The following is a 16,873-nucleotide window of genomic DNA, read 5'->3' on the forward strand; positions in this document are numbered from 1 at the left end:
CCCACACATCTGTCATTGCCCTTAATCCATTTAATGTTATTTGGCATTTTTGTTTAGGCCATTCTTGTGGCCATTGTTTTATGGAAATAACTGAGACATCAGCCCCGGTATCTAATAATCCTTCAAAATATTTTCCTTGAATATTTAGAGTTAAAGAGGGTCTCTGATCAGTAATTAAAGTTTCCCAAAATATATACTTTCCTGCGCTACCAAATCCTCCAGTTCCTGATTGTTTTTTAGAAGGAAATTGAAAAAATGGTAACAACAAAATCTGGGCTATTCGTTCTCCACTAATCAATGTAAGGGTGTGGGTAGAATATGCCATGATTAAAATTTCACCTGTAAAATCAGGATCAACAATTCCAGGAATTACATGGATGCCTCATAAGGCAGAGCTATTATGTCCAACAATTAATCTTAGAGGGAGGAGGTCCATAAACACCACCAGTCTTTATTTTGTAAATATCACCTCCAGGAGACATTAAGACATTTTCACTAATAGGTAAGTCAGCAGCAGCACTTTGTTGGGTAGCTGCATAAAGATTATCAATAGTTAACTTAGTATTATCCTGGGATTGTTTGGTGGGTGACCTGACTTGGAGGTCATTGTTGCGGGAAACAAATGAGAGGTGGTCCCCGGTATTGTTTATAGGCCCCAGGAATGAGTGTCCATTGAGTAGTTTCCCGACTGAGGTTAAGGGTTTCAATCTTTATCTGTCTTTGAATGACATTCATTTGTCCAATGTTTGCCTCATTTACATCGTCAGCAAACTTCAGTAGGTATCCTTTTTGTCTTGAAAGATATATTATTATTACTATTGTTACCTTTTTTTGTGACAATCTTTTAAAAAATGACCTGCTTCTCCACAGTTAAAGCAAGCTCCTGATTTATTGGGTTTAAGGGCTCCAGCCCTTAAACCAGCCAGCTCCAGCCCTTAAATTTTGTCCTTTTAATGGCCCCAAAATATGTTTACATTTAGGGTTTGTATTTTTAAATGTTAATGTTTCCAATAATACCTTTGTTATTCGATCTTGACTTACTGACCTCATTACAGCAGTATGCAGTCTCGGAAGAAAATCAGTATAAGGTTCAGTAGCCCCTTGTATGGTTTTAGTAAAGGAAGGTTGTGCTTGACCAGGGGGTCTCCAATCTCTCAAGAAAACCTGTGGAACTTGTTGAATATCTTGACCTGTATATTGAGACTGTTCTCTTAAGGCATGACAATTACCTTCCCCCATTAACTTATCCTCCATAGGTCCAGGGGGGATTTTAAGTCTCATTCTCTCGAGTTTGTTTCCATGCCTTATCTTCCCACCGACTTCTCAATTGCAACCATTGAGATCCTTCCCAAACTGTTTTTGCTAAAGCCTCCCAGTCCAAGAGAATAAGTAATTTAGAAGTTCCTAAATTTTCTAACATACCTAGCATAAAGGGAGACTGAGGGCCATATTGAGAGACCGCAGCTTGTAAATCCTTTATAAACTTGTATTCCACTGCAGTATACTGAACATCAATCATTTGGGGATAATGAGGGTTTTGTTGTCTAGTAATAGGAAACAAATGTGGTGGATTAATGAAACCCCAAGGGGGAGCTGGAAGATCATCATCATCATCATCATCATCATATATCATAGTAAGAGGAAATGAAAAGCGCTGTAGTTCTCTACCCGCATCAACTTTAGACTTTGTAATTGGAAAAAGGGAAGCATAAGAAGGAGCAGTAGGTTTAAAGAGGGCCTTCACTTTTTTAAATTTCATTTGTTCCACAAAGGCCTCCATTATTTCTTTTATATTAGAGTCACTATCTGAGCTTTCTAAATCCCTTTCATCGTCCAAATCTGATTTAGGAGAATCACCTACAGTATCACAGATATCTTTCTTGGGCTCCGTTTCATTAATTTTAGTATCAGATTTTGATGTATCAACTTTGCCTTCATGATGAGAACACTTTTCATTATTAGTCTCTAATAATTGTAATGCTTGAGTAATAGCGCTACACAGTGTCCAAATCTTTTCTGCCTGATGCTGATTATGGAGCTCTTTTTGAATGAGTTTCTGTGGGAGGTCATCCTCGCACGTGATTTGAGTTACCTCCCTGGCTGGGCGAGAGGCGCTTAGGCACATCTTGTGTCCAGAGCTTTCCCCACCCTTCTCAGGTCCAAGGGCTTGTCCATGTGGAGGCGTGTCTGACTACTACCCCGAAGACCCAATCATCGCCCCTGACTTTGGAACACTGTTCCCCTTAATCTTCATTGGATGGGATTTTCTCCAGAATTTTTGTTCCCCAATAAAAGTCCACTCCCTGGCGTGTTCTCTCTCTCTCACTAGCCTCTTCAGTAAACCTTGCTACCATAATAGGTGGCTGGAGGCTGGAGCTAGGAGAGGCTGGAGCTAGGAGAAGCTGTCCTGGAGCTGGTTTAAAGGTAATTAGAGTCTGTCTCTTTAATTCAAAACTCCCTAGAGATTTCTCACATTCTGGACCTTCATTTATGAGCCTGTGCTGGCCATGGGCTAAATTTGGCACCCTGAAGTGAGGCACATGAGTTATATTGTCTAGGTCAAGTAGAGAACCGTGCTATAGAAATTTAGAAATTGTGACAATTTTTAGGGTCACGGAGGTACCAGGCAGTTTTTGGAGCTAAGGGATGTTAAAAAAATTAACAATGGGAAATTTAACTTCTACCAATAAGGACATGTATTTGACCATTTTAGAGACAATAATTAATCAGAAGGGAAAGCAGGTCAAAAGGACCCAGCTATTACAATTTTTAAGGACTGTTGGTGAATTTTATCCTTGGTTTTGTGACCAAGATTCACTGAATTTACATACATGGGACAAATTCAGCAGGAAATTACATAAAGTTTGTCTTTCTAATGAATTACCTGGCAGTACTGAAAATATTCAAAAGGTTTGGACTGCATTAGATATTTGCCTTTTTGATTACATGGACCAAAGTCCTTGGCCCCCTGAAGATCTATTAAAAGGTATTCAGAGAGCCATTAAGTCTATTCAAAAGGAAAAATTGCCTGAGGCTAAAGGAATCTCTCTTCCTTTAACCAGGCTAAAAACAAAATCAAATTTTATTCAGGTGGAAAACCTGGCACAAAGCCAAAGACAAAAAACTTAGATTTACCTGAACCAAATCAGAGTAGTCCAGAGGCAAACTATAGAGAGGAAACCTCCAGAAGGATAGAAAATCCCTCTGGGGAGAGGAAAACCAAGAGGAAATTCATAGAGAGACAGAAAGTCCTCCTCCTCCTCGAGGCTTTGAAGATCAGAATCAAGATGGTGATGAAGAAGGGTTCACAGAGGGGTCTCAGTCTGAGGGAGAGAAGTTGGACAATGAAGTCCAGGAATTACCATGGAATTTTAACAGTTTATGCCTAATGGGGCCTGCTCCGGCTATTCAAATTTGGCTGCTTCCTGTTAGAAGGAAAAATTTTAACAGGTATTCTGAACTGGTGACGACCTTTCTTACTCCGTTCTAGCAGGGAGTTAGAAAGGCTCAGGAAGCTGTGGAAGACATTAGTAGGTTTCAACTTTTCCCAGTTTTTGAACAGGTTAATGATCAAGACTAGCGTGTTCACATCCATGCAGTAATTCCATTTAAAACTAATAAGGAATTAAAAAATGCTTGTGATATTTACAGTCCTAATTTGCCATTTGTACAGAGCTCAAAACAATTTGCAGTCAGCCATTTCTGTGGAGCGATTGGGTCTCTATCGCTAGAGCTTGCTTGAGTGGTGGAGATTTTTTGCTTTGGCGATCATACAGGACTGATTTTTGCTCAGAACAGGCAGAAAGAAATCGAAGGCAGGACATTCAAACACCCGTGGACATGTTTCTAGGAACGGGTGAATTTATCGATTTGGAAAGGCAGCTAAATTATGAATTTGCAGTATACAATCAGATTACCGTGTGCGCTAAACGTACCTGGCACCAAATTGCCTCCGGAGACCAATCTAGCTTAGTTCTGACTAAAGTTAAGCAGGATGCTAATGAACTCTATTCTGACTTTGTCACACGGCTTTACCAGACCACGAACCAATCAATTGGAGACCCAGGTGCTTGTGAATTTATTGTTAAACAGCTAGCATTTGAAAATGCAAACCAATTTTATCAAGATATTCTCAGACCCCATAGAAAGAAGGGAACGGTTTCAGAGTTCATTGGCCTGTGTTCTGATATCAACCCAGCTCATTTACAAACTTTTACTCTCACGGCAGCTTTGAAACAAACTTTCCAGCCACAAAAATCTGTACACTGGTCCCACAGGCGATGTTTCAATTGTGGAAGAAATGGCCACTTTGCGTGAAATTGTAGTGTCCTTCATTACAAACCCAGAACTCCTCCTGTTGCAAGTAATAGATATTACAGAGTTAGAGACCATGTGGCAGGGGAAGAAAGCAACCAAGATGGCGTCAACCCGCTTGCATTTTGGCCTTCACTTCCGCCTAGTAGGGAGTCAAAAAACTTCTGGTCAGCCCATCCCCGGGCTAGAAAAACAAGGGAACCGGAAGAGAGGTCACACAGCCTAACGTCATCACAACCGACCATGGGGAGTGCCATTATTACCGGCGTGAGCCTCACAAGCGGGTCCTTTACAACCATCAGTGGTAGCTGAATTGATTCCTGAGAAAGGACCACAGCAAATCCCTACTGGGGTTTTTGGGCCACTCCCTAAAAAAATATAGGGTATTTTGGGATGTCACAATTTAAAAGAGGCCATCGAGGTGATACCTGGAGTGGTGGATTCTTGTTTTAAGGGAGAATTAAATGTTACTGTAAAATCAAATTTTGCCATCCGGCTTACTCCTAAAAATACCATAGCTCAATTAATCCTTTACCCTGTAATTCCGATGGTTGCCCAAAAGTAAATTTTGCTTCCAAACCTCAAGACAGAGTGTACTGGTCTCAATTAGTGTGGCAGGAGCACCCCCTACTGGAACTTAAATTTAATCATAAAAAGTTTAAAGGCATGATGGACACAGGAGCAGACAAATCAGTTCTGTCTAGTCACTTCCAGCCTGAGAATTGGCCCTTACATATAGGACCATCTAATTTAGAAGGAATAGGGTAAATCTCACAGCCTGCTCAGAGTGCTCAGTATCTCCATTGGGAAGACCAAGATGGAAATAGTGGAGTTTTTAAACCTTATATGTTAGAATCTTTACCAGTAAATCTATGGAGAAGAGATGTATTAAGCAAAATAGGATTATTATTAATAACTCCAAATTCTAGGAGATCATTTGAGGAAATTAATCAAGAGTTTCTTCCTGGAGACAATAAAAGAAATTATCAGGACGAGTATCTGCTTACCAACCAGTCTCCTCAACAGAGATTAGTAAATGCTCCAGACCAAAATTTTTACTAGGGGCCCTGAGTGTCTCCCCGATTCAAAAGACAGCAGAAAAAATCACCTGGCTCACAGAAGAGTCTATATGGATTTCTCAGTGGCCCATCTCATGGGAAAAACTTAAGATAATTAATATGTTAGTTGAGGAACAACTTCAGGCTGGTCATATAGAATCAACGCTTAGTCCTTGGAACACCCCCATTTTTGTTATTAAGAAAAAGTCAGGTAATTGGAGGTTACTACAAGATTTAAGGGCAATAAACCATGCGATTCAGCCTATGGGATTACTGCAGCCTGGACTTCCTTCTCCTACAGCAATTCCTTTAAATTATAGCTTAATGGTGATAGATCTAAAATATTGTTTTTTTCTCAATAAAGTTGCATCCTGAGGATTGTAAAATATTTGCTTGTTAAGAGATATTGCTGGAAGGTTTTGCCTCAAGGAATATGTAATAGTCCAATTTTATGTCAAAAATTTGTGGGTCAAGCGATAACTCCTATAAGAAATAACTTTCCGGGTGCATATATTATTCATTTCATGGATGATATGTTATTGGCTCATGCTAATCCAAAAGTACTTTCAGAAATTTTTACTCAGAGATTTCACTTACAGCAATGGGTTTGTGCATTGCTCCTCAAAAGATATAAAAAATGCCTCCCTTTCAATATTAGGTCTGGGGCTGGGGATGTGGCTCAAGCGGTAGCGCGCTCCCCTGGCATGCGTGCAGCCCAGGTTCAATCCTCAGCACCACGTACAAAGATGTTGTGTCTGCCAAAATAAATAAATAAATAAATTCTCTCTCTCTCTCTCTCTCTCTCTCTCTCTCTCTCTCTCTCTCTCTCTCTTTAAAAAAAAAATTAGGTCAGATAATTCAAGGACGTACAATCTGTCCTCAAAATCTACAGATAAAAGTTAAGGAGTTATGTACCCTTAATGATTTTTAAAAACTATTAGGAGATATCAATTGGCTGAAGCCATTCTTAAAACTAACTACTTCTGATTTAAGTCCTTTATTCCAGATATTACAAGGAGATCCTTCTCCATCTTCTCCTCATCAACTGACAATAGAGGCTAGAGCAACTTTAAAAAAGGTTGAAATTGCCATTAAAAATGCACAACTTACTAGAATTAATCCTCAAGAGCTGGTATATTTATTAATATTTCCAACTGCTCATGTCCCCACAGGAGCTATATGGCAAAGATTGGGAGTTATTGAGTGGATTCATTTAGCCCACTCTGCCCAAAAGATATTAATTCCTTTTTGTGACTCTATTGCTCAATTAGTAATAAAAGGTAGAACGACTGTTTTACAGCTAAAGATCTGAACCTAATATTATAATTATTCCATTTTCTGTTCAACAAAATAATTGGGTTTTTCAAGCTTCTAGTTTATTGCAAAAAGCTTTTGCTGATTTTCCTGGTCAGATAGAATGTCCTTACCCTCGGGATAAAGTTATTCAATTTGCATCAATAACACTGCTTATTTTTCCAAAGATTATATGTGCCCAGCCCATAGATGGAGCCCTAATGGTGTTCACTGATGGCTCAAGCTCAGATAAAGCAGGTTTTTATAGCCATTTTCACACAGAGGTAATACAAACCTCATATACTTCTGCCCAAAGAGCAGAGCTACAAGCTCTCATTTGTGCCTTAAATTACTTTACAAATGAGCCTATTAGTATTTATTCTGATAGCTTATATGCAGTCAAAGTAACCAAAAATATTGAAACTTCAGTTATTGGATATACATCATCACAAGAGCTATTTAAACTATTTCATAATCTACAAAAGGCGGTGCAAATGCGAAAATACCCATGTTTCATAGGACACATATGAGTTCATATTAATCTTCCAGGACCTTTAACTTCAGGTAATGACAAAATTGATAAATTGGTAGCTGTTTGTCAACAGATGTCTCCATATGATTGTGTACAAGCTTCATATTCTTTACATCATCAAAATGCTTTTAGTTTAGGTAAAAAATTTAATATTACCAGAGAACCAGCTTGTCAAATTATAAGTCACTGCCCTAAGTGTGTTATTCACACTCCATCTCTGCTATCAGGGGTAAATCCCTGTGGATTAAGACCAAATCAAATATGGCAAATGTATGTAACTCATATTCCTCAATTTGGTACACAATGTTATGTACATGTAATAGTTGATACACATTCCAGATTCATTTTTGCCAGCTGAGAGACATATGTATTCCTCAGCAACAGGCCCTTTAGGCCAAGTTTTGTGGAAAGACTTGCAGACTGGTCAATGGAAAGGCCCAGATCCAGTGATTATGTGGGGCAGAGGTCATGCTTGTATTTTTCCAGAAGGTGCTTTCCATCCTATCTGGGTACCTAAACGTGCAATCAAACATGGAGGAGATAGAGCTGAGATTCAAGCGACTGGAAATCGACCTGGAGAAGCCGTCACTCAAAAGGAAGAGATATCAAAGAAGAATGAAGATGACCCAGCAAGACTCATGGGAAGACATGAAAAAGCTGACAAGACACGCTTCACAAATAATTCGACTCCTAGGAAGAAATAAGACCCCATTGATGTTGGTAGCAACAGTGATTGCCTTGCTGGGCTGTCAGGTAAAAGGGAGTCGAGCAGACACTTACTGGACATATTTCCCAGATCCACCCCGGTACACCCATCTGTGTGGACTGGACAATCTATTCCAGTGTTTTCTAATGACTCATTTATGGTGGGAGGATTTACAGACACTCATATTATTCCCAATCATGTGACTAGATTTAATTATTCTGGCTACAGTGCCCAATTACCTTTGTGTTGGTTCCACAATAAATATGCTGGCTGTCTCAGAGTATCATTTGAGGAAAAGACAGCAATTGGGAGACCTAGACTGATTAATCATTCTATTTATGGAGACTTAAAACCTTATACTAGATCAATGATCAAAATGGGACTTTCCCATAACAAACCAGTCATTTCTGCAAAACCTCCACAAATACCTCATTGTCCTAATAGTTCTACAATTGAAATTTGCACCTTTCCTAGATGGATAGATTGTGTAAATACCTTTTCATTGCAACATAAGGTGTCTAAAGATAGTGGGTATATTTTAGACTGGTCTCCAAAAATTGATAAAAAACAATTATGAAAAAGTTCTGCTATGACACCTGCAGGATTTGTTAGTAATATTTTGACCTACAGTGAAGATGGTATTCAAAAGGATGTTTGGCACTTAATTGCTGCCTCAGAATTCTTACATTTTACAGACAAGCCTTTACCAGAATTTTTTGGCAAGAGCTGTAAGGAAGGTTCTTGCTATGGCTGATGAGCCTGCATCCAATCTCCTTACGTTTTAATCACTGAAAATGTAAAAGTTAAATGGATAGATGACAGATATGTTGTAACACGTAACAAATGTAACCTAACCAATTGTATTACTAGATATAGTAAAGGAAAAGGAGTGCTGGTACTTCATCAGCCCTCTTTTGTTTTATTGCCTGCTAATATTTCAAAGCCATGGTACACTGATGCTGGTTTTCAAGTTTTACAACAAATCCATACCCAGGTAGCGAGACCTAGACATGCCATTTGAATTTTAATTGTGGGAGTTATAGCCTTGGTTTCTTTCATTGCATCTACAGTCACAGCTTCGGTAACCTTATCTCAAAATATTCAACATGCAAAATTTCTTAATAATTTAGCTCAAAATACTTCCAAGGCTCTGCATAATCAAATAAATATTGATGAAAGGATTGAGACTAAGTTAAACGCCTTAGAGGCGACTATTATAAATATAGATAATGAAATTTTGGCTTTAAAGTTTAAAGAAAGGCTTAAATGCCATGCAAATTATAAATATGTGTGTGTTACAGCTGCCAAGTACAATGTTTCTCTCTGGGATTGGGAGAAGGTTAAAAACCATTTTGGGGGTATTTGGCAAAATAATAATAATAGCTTGAATCTTTTGGAAATCCATCATCATATCCAAGATATTCAAAATAATTGAGCTGATTTTTTTGGATCCTTCTTCCGCAGTCTGGCTGGGCACAATCAGGAGCCACTTGTCAAAAGAAACTAACTTTATTTTTAGAACCACACACGCCAAACAAAACAGCCTCTCAGGAAAAACCCTCAGAGCCTCAACTGCCACCACCGGCTTTCCACAAGCCTCTCTCTCCCACACAAGCTTCTCCCCACCTCCCACAATCCTCCTGCTCTTGAGGCCGATTGGCTGGGTCACGTGGGCAGAGCCAAAAAAGTCCCCCAATGAGCAGCTCCGTGGTCTGAAAGGGCAGGGAAACAGCCCAATGAGCATCACCGCAGAGGAGCCAATCAGCTAGATGTTGCTGGGGCCGAGGAGCCAATCAGCTAGATGTTGCTGGGGCCGCTGTGAGCCAATCATCAGCCGGCAGCTGGAAGTTTGCTGGCAGCTGGAAGTTTGCTGGGGCCCCTTCGGCTGTGGCTCTCAACAGAATCTTTTGGAAATCCATCATCATATCCAAGATATTCAAAATAATAGAGCTGATTTTTTTGGATCCTTCTTCTTTAGCTAATCAAATATTAAAGAAATTAAATGGGTTTAACCCTGGAAACATTCTTAAACACTCAGCCTGGTACATTATTGCATTGTTCTCTTTGCTGTTAATTCTTTTTTATGTTGTAATTATAGGATGGCAAGTCTTCAGAGTGAGAGTGCAGAGACTTGAGAGAGTAAATCATTGCCTGCTTTTTAAAAGAAAAGGGGAATATGTGGGAGGTCATCCTCACACATGATTTGAGTTAAATCCCTGGCTGGGCGAGAGGTGCTTAGGCACATCTTGTGCCCAGAGCTTTCCCCACCCTTCTTGGGTCCAAGGGCTTGTTTGTGTGGAGGCGTGTCTGGCCACTACCCTGAAGACCCAATTGTCGCACCTGACCTTGGAATGCTGCCCCCCTTAATCTTCATTGGATGGGATTTTCCCCAGAATTTTTTGTTCCCCAATAAAAGTCTACTTCCTGGCATATTCTCTCTCTCTCTCTCTCTCTCTCTCTCTCTCTCTCTCTCTCTCTCTCTCTCTCCTCTTCAGTAACTTTGATACCATAATAGGTGGCTGGAGGCTGGAGCTAGGAGAAGCCATCCTGGAGCTGGTTTAAAGGTAATTAGAGTCTGTCTCTTTAATTCAAAACTCCCTAGAGATTTCTCACATTCTGGACCTTCATTTGTGAAGCCTGTGCTGGCCACAGGCTAAAAGTTTCCATTCCTCTAAATTTAACTGGACCTTGGTTTGATACTGGAACCAGTAACAATGACATTCTTTAATTTTAAAGACTCCTTAAGTCTCTTGTGAGATGTTTTTACTCCTATGGAATGTAATAATCCTTGTAATAACTCTACATTATTGTTCCTTTAAGGATTGGGAGTTTCCCATGTTAATCCCGAAAGTCCCCCTTTCATTTTCTCAACCTGGGGTACTTACCATTTTGGTGCTGGATTCTGCCGATTACGCCAATTGTCGCAAAGAACTCAAATGCAGGTCAGCATGAGCAAGGAAGAAGGAGAAGGAGAAGGAGAATGAGAAGGAGGAGGAGGAGGAGGAGGAGAAAAAGAAGAAGAAGAAGAAGAAGAAGAAGAAGAAGAAGAAACAACTCTCTTTATTGAATATAGCAGTCTTTATATAATATTGTGAACAAAGAAGGCAGCATTCCAACAGCAATGACTCAGGTCTATAAGCTTTCAAAACATTATGTGCAGAAGTAACTTACTAATCTGAAGTAACTTGCTGATCATGTCTTAATCTACTCTTGGGCTAGAGCATTCTGAGCTCTGTTCCTTAAGAACACATAAACATTCTTGTTTGCAAGTAATATCCTTTTCTCAGAGTTCTTCTAGCCCACTTGGCAGAACATCCTATTTGCAGGCAAGCTCCACCAAAGACTGCAAAGAATCTTGTTTGCAAGCACCCAAGCAGTCATGTCTGATTCTCTACAGAATAAGACATTTGCAAAGTATATCTGCTAAAGTGTTAATATACAAAATAGATAAGGAACACCAACAACCCAATAGAAAAATAAATAAATACATAATTTGATTAAAAAGTGGGCAAAAGATCTGAAGAGACAGTTCTCAAAAGAAGATACACAGACTGGCTGGTTGATTGGCGTCCTGCTGCCGACCCACCGCCAACTCGCTGACAACTCGCCACAACTCGCCACTCCTCGGGCGGAGTGGAGAAACAAATCTTCGGATCTTTTGTGGATCTTTTGAGGTGGTGCCAGCCGAGCCTCCATGGGCCAGTGGACCGAGGGCTGAGGTGGGTCTTGGGAGAGACGGACCAGACACAAGCTTCCCATCGGACACCCCAGAAGGGAGACCAGCGTCCACTGTGGCAGAGAACTGATGTCACCAGAGCTCCGTGGATGGGATGGCTCCACAGCGAGATCAGAGATTGCAGGTGTGTGACCCTCAGCCCTCCTTCTCCATACAGCTGGGAAATCTCAAGGGTCCCTCCCAAGCTCTCTGTGAGCGTGATTGTCGGACTCAAGGGAGTTGGGAGGGGCACCTGACCTCCAGCTACCCCTCCCACCAGCGCTGATGACCGAGGCCTTTTTTGCCAGCTCCCGGGGGCATGGCTACCAGAGGGAATCAGGCAAAATAAGCTGACAGACCCCAGCCCCGCACTCTACAACCTTGGGGTCTGGGTGAATGGCAAACAGAGAGAGTGCCCAGTCATTCAAGATGGCAGGGCAACCAGAGGGCTGCAGGCCTGCTGTGTAGCTAGTTCTGTGGTGAATGCCACCGGTGAGTGGGGCCTGGCTGGAAGGAGAAGCAGGGGGCTGGAGACCAGGAAAGGCCCTGGGCGACCAGGATTGGAGAGCCACCCAGTGGGGGAGGGAGAGCCGCCTCACAGGGATTGTTTCCTGCTTATTGAGGGAAGGGGCTTGGCCCGGAGGGCACAGCTCCACCTACTGGAAGAGAAGTTAATCAAACTCTAAGACTGCATTTATCTTTTTTTTTTTCTTTTCATTTCAATTTTTTCCCCTTTTATTTTATTCTACCTATTTTTCTTTCTCTCATTCTCTTTAGTGACTTTTTCCTTCTCTTTCTCCTACCTTTCCTCCCAAACATTACGACTCCTTTTATGTGTAATTTACTAAATGCATATAGGTTAACGTTCCGAGGTGGTCTATAGTGCTCCCAAGTCACTAGCTACCTCCCAAATACTCCAGTCCATTCTCCTGTTAATATCCCCCTTCAGTAGAGCAATCTTCCAAGGTTGCCAAGATATACCAACCCCCATACCATCACATCACCCTACCTAAACATAAAGTCCCAAGGCCAAATCACAGATCACTATACGCATCAGAATCCTTATGCCTTTTATGAAATGAATGAATTTGCTTTAAAGTACAATAAAACTCAACATCTCTAGACATAGTCTCCCATCACAAAGGAGAGATCCCAGAGACATACAAAACCAAAACAAATTTATAGGAGTAAACAGTAACACAGCAGTCAAACAGAGCCGGAAAGTAACATGAGCATCATGAAAAAAAAAAAAAAACAAGGAAAAAAAGGAGTACAAACAATGCAGGACAGCCTAAATCTACAGGAGAACCTAGAGGCATCAGAAAAATGGTCAGATAAAGAACTCAAGGCAGGTGCTGGGGATGTGGCTCAGTGGTAAAGCACTTGCCTTGCATGCATGAGGCACTGGGTTCAATCCTCAGCACCACATAAAAATAAATAAATAAATATAAAAAAAAAAGAACTCAAGGCATACCTGACTCAGATGGAATGGAATATTAAAGAGGTTATTAGACAGCAAATGCAAACAATGAAAGAACACTTTGAAAACGAATTACATAAACAGATTCAAGAAGCAAAAAATCAACTCTACCAGGAGATAGAGATTTTTTTAAAAAATCAAACAATAATCCTAGAAATGAAGGAAACTATAAACCATATTAAAAACTCAAACTAGAGTATTACTAGTAGAGTAGATCACGTAGAAGTCAGAACATCAGACAATGAAGACAAAATATATCATCTCAAAAAGAGTCTAGTCAACTCAGAAAGGCTGGTAAGAAACCATGAGCAAAACATCCAAGAGATATGGGATATCAAAAAAAAAAAAAACAAACTTAAGATTGTCATTGGGATAGAGGAAGGTATAGAGGTCCAAACCAAAGGAATGAGCAATCTGTTGAATGAAATAATTTTAGAAAACTTTCCAGACATGAAAATTGAAACGGATATCCAAATCCTAGAAGCCTACAGGACGCCGAACACACAAAACCACAGTAGACCAAGTCCAAGACACATTATTATGAAGATATCCAATATACAGAACAAGGAGAGGATATTAAAAGCTACAAGAGAAAGAAGGCAGAATACATTCAGCAGTAAACCAATTAGGTTAACGGCTGATTTTTCATCACAGACGCTGAAAGCAAGAAGATCCTGGAACAACGTATTTCAAATGCTGAAAGATAATGGGTGCCAACCAAGAATATTGTATCCAGCAAAATTAAGTTTCAGGTTTGACAACAAAATAAAAATCTTTCATGATAAACAAAAGTTTAACGAATTCGCAGCCAGAAAACCAGCACTGCAAAGCATCTTGGGCAAAACACTACACGAAGAGGAAATGAAAAACAACAACCAAAACCAACAGTGGGGAGTACCTCAGTAAAGTGAGGGGGAAAAAACTAATCAAAGAGGAAAAAACAAACCAAATTAAAAATAAATAAAAAAATAAACAAACATGACTGGAAGTACAAACCATATATCAATAGTAACCCTAAACGTTAATGGCTTAAACTCACCAATAAAGCAACATAGGCTGGTAACCTGGATTTAAACAACAGATCCAACAATATGTTGCCTTCAGGAGACTCATCTGATTGGAAAAGACATACACAGGCTGAAGGTGAAAGGTTGGGAAAAATCATACCACTCACATGGTCCTCCAAAGCAAACAGGGGTGGCCATCCTCATATTGAATAAAATCAACTTCAAACCTAAGTTAATCAAAAGGGATAAAGAAGGACACTATATACTATTAAAGGGAACCATTCACCAACAAGACATAACAATCATCAATATTTATGCACCAAACACTGGTGCTGCTACGTTCATAAAACAAACTCTCCTCAAGTTCAAGAGTCAAATAGACCACAACACAATAATTATGGGTGACTTCAACACACCTCTCTCACCATTGAACAGATCTTCCAAACAAAAGCTGAATAAAGAAACTATAGAACTCAATAACACAATTAATAACTTAGACTTAACCAACATATATAGAATATATCAACCATCATCAAGCAGATATACTTTTTTCTCAGCAGAACATGGATCCTTCTCAAAAATAGACCATATATTATGTCATAGGGCAACTCTTAGAAATTACAAAGGTGTGGAGATAATACCATGCATCTTATCTGATCATAATGGAATGAAACTAGAAATCAACGATAAAAGAAGGAAGGAAAAATCCTACATCTCTTGGAAAATGAACAATATGTTACTGAATGATCAATGGGTTACAGAAGACATAAAGAAGGAAATCAAAAAATTCTTAGAGATAAATGAAAACACAGACACAACACATCGGAATCTATGGGACACAATGAAAGCAGTTCTAAGAGGGAAATTCATTGCCTGGAGTTCATTCCTCAAAAAAAGAAAAAAACCAACAAATAAATGATCTCACGCTTCATCTCAAAACCCTAGAAAAAGAAGAGCAAAACAATAGCAAATGTAGCAGAAGGCAAGAAATAATTAAACTCAGAACTGAAATCAATGAAATTGAAACAAAAGAAACAATTGAAAAACTTGACAAAACTAACAGTTGGTTCTTTGAAAAAATAAATAAGATCAACAGAACGTTAGCCATGCTAATGAAGAGAAGAGGAGAGAGAACTCAAATTACTAGCATACGGGATGAAAAAGGCAACATCACAACAGACACTACAGAAATACGGAAGATAATTAGAAATTATTTTGAAACCTTATATTCCAATAAAATAGAAGATAGTGAAGACATCAATAAATTTCTTAAGTCATATGATTTGCCCAGATTGAGTCAGGAGGATACACACAACTTAAACAGACCAATATCAATGGAGGAAATAGAAGAAGCTATTAAAAGACTACCAACCAAGAAAAGCCCAGGACCAGATGGGTATACAGCAGAGTTTTACAAAACCTTTAAAGAAGAACTAATACCAATACTTTTCAAGTTATTTCAGGAAATAGAAAAATATGGAGCTCTTCCATATTCATTCTACAAGGCCAACATCACCCTGATTCTGAAACCAGACAAAGACACTTCAAAGAAAGAAAACTACAGACCAATATATCTAATGAACTTAGATGCAAAAATCCTCAATAAAATTCTGGCAAATCAGATACAAAAACATATCAAAAAAATTGTGCACCATGATCAAGTAGGATTCATCCCTGGGTTGCAAGGCTGGTTCAATATATGGAAATCAATAAATGTTATTCACCACATCAATAGACTTAAAGATAAGAACCATATGATCATCTCGATAGACGCAGAAAAAGCATTCGACAAAGTACAGCATCCCTTTATGTTCAAAACACTAGAAAAACTAGGGATAACAGGAACTTACCTCAACATTGTAAAAGCTATATATGCTAAGCCTCAGGCTAGCATCATTCTAAATGGAGAAAAATTGAAGGCATTCACTCTAAAATCTGGAACAAGATAGGGATGCACTCTCTCCACACTTCTATTCAACATAGTTCTCAAAACACTGGCCAGAGCAATTAGACGAATAGCTGGCCAGTTAGCTCAGTTGGTTAGAGCTTGGTGCTGATAACGCCAAGGTCGCGGGTTCGTTCCCCGTACGGGCCACCAGTTGCCGCAGTCTGGCTGGGCACAAAATCACGAGCCACTCAAGCAGGAACAAAGTTTATTTTTTGAAACTGCCGCCAATGTCCGGTACCGCCCGGGAAGCTTTTTTCCACCCACGCGGCCTCCTCTCGGAACCGCAGAGAGCGCTCCTCCCCCGGAACTCCCTCCTACTGTACTTCCCCAACCAATGGGAACTCTCCAGGAGTCCCGTAGCCGGCCTAGGTGAACAGCAGGAATCCAATATCCATATGAATGCAAATCTTAACATAATCATATCATCTCAATGGCTAGCTGGCGTCACCTTTTGACCAAAAATGCCATGCATCATATACTTGGCTCTTAGCAGAAAAGAAGAACTTAAATTAGCACTATTTGCAGATGACATGATCCTATACCTAGAACACCCAAAAGGTTCTACTAAGAAACTTCTAGAGCTAGTAAATTAATTCAGCAAAGTGGCAGGATATAAAATCAACACACATAAATCAAAGGCATTCCTGTATATCTGCGACAAATCCTCTGATATGGAAATGAGGACAACCACCCCATTCACAATATCCCCCCAAAAAATAAAATACTTGGGAATCAACCTAACAAAAGAGGTGAAAAACTTATACAATGAAAACTACAGAACCCTAAAGAGGGAAATAGAAGACGACTTTAGAAGATGGAA

At 39.7% G+C, this 16,873-nt stretch overlaps 1 non-coding gene across 1 annotated transcript; it reads left to right on the forward strand.

Moving 5' to 3' along the window:
• The first annotated feature begins 16,126 nt into the window (after positions 1–16,126).
• Trnai-gau (transfer RNA isoleucine (anticodon GAU)) lies at positions 16,127–16,200 on the forward strand. Its single transcript has one exon. It is a non-coding gene; the product is annotated as a tRNA-Ile (tRNA).
• The last annotated feature ends 673 nt before the right edge of the window (positions 16,201–16,873 follow it).

The sequence above is a fragment of the Marmota monax genome, unplaced genomic scaffold (assembly GCF_021218885.2).
Source record: "Marmota monax isolate L192 unplaced genomic scaffold, Marmota_monax_Labrador192_F-V1.1 WCK01_AAM20220418_F8-fsc00079, whole genome shotgun sequence".
NCBI lineage: Eukaryota > Metazoa > Chordata > Mammalia > Rodentia > Sciuridae > Marmota > Marmota monax.